The following is a 1,102-nucleotide window of genomic DNA, read 5'->3' as shown; positions in this document are numbered from 1 at the left end:
CCCCATTCCCAGCTGCTCCGCTCCAGCTGCTGGCTCTAAGCCCTAAGGGTGGCAGAGAGGTCGGGCAGGGAGCGGCTGATGAGGCTCTGGGGGGTCTCCTCCTGCCCGGAGGCCCCGTTACCGGGAGGACAACATCATGACGAACTCTGCGGGGCGAGGAGGGGGGCGTGAGGGGAGGGGACCCCACCTCGGCCCCAAGGGAGGGGCGGGGGGTTCCCTCACCATCAAAGTCCACGTGCCCATCCCCGTTGAGGTCCACGTCCTGCAGGATCTCGTCCACCTCCTGTGCCTTGAGCTGCTCCCCGAGCAGGGCCGCGATGGCCTCGCGCATCTCGGCCGTGCTGATCTCCCCATCCCCGTTCATGTCGAACTGTGGGCTCGGGGTCACCTCCAGCCATAGCCACCCCCAGCCTCCCAGGGCCACCATCCCCTCTTGGGGGTGCTTGGGGTCACCCCCACAGTCGTCGTTCTCTCCCGTGCCTTTGGTCACCCCGTGGTCATTGTCCCCACTGTGGTCTTCCCATGGTCACTGTCCACTCCCGTGCTTGTTGTCACCCCTATGGTCACTGTTCCCTCATGGTCACTGTCCCCTCCCTGCCTGTGGTCGCTGTCACCCAGTGGTCACTTGTCCCCTCCGTGTCTTTAGTCACCCCTCACAGTCACCATTCCCCTGTGGTTATGGTGTCCATATGGTCTTCCTGTGGTCCCTGTCCCTTCCATGCCTGTGGTCATCCCCATGGTCACCATCCCCTCACTGTCACCATCACCTCATGGTCTCCCTGTGGTCACTGTCCCCTCCATGCCTGTGACCCCTTGGTCACTATCCCCCCATGGTCATGCTCTCCCCATGATCTCTGTCCCCTCCCTGCCTGTGGTCACTCCCATGGTCACCATCCCTCCATGGCCACCATCCCCCAGTGATCTTCTCATGGTAAGTGTCCCTTCCATGTTGTTGGTCACCCCCATTGTCACCATCCCCCCATGGTCACCATCACCCTAAGATCTTCCCATGGTCACTGTCCCCTCCATCCTGTGATCTTTCCCATGGTCACTGTCTGCCCACGATCAGGGTCTCCCCATGGTCTTCCCATGGTCACTGTCC

The sequence above is a fragment of the Manacus vitellinus genome, unplaced genomic scaffold (assembly GCF_001715985.3).
Source record: "Manacus vitellinus isolate BGI_N305 unplaced genomic scaffold, ASM171598v3 scaffold_127_pilon, whole genome shotgun sequence".
Taxonomy (NCBI): Eukaryota; Metazoa; Chordata; class Aves; order Passeriformes; family Pipridae; genus Manacus; species Manacus vitellinus.
This window is presented reverse-complemented; position numbering follows the sequence as displayed.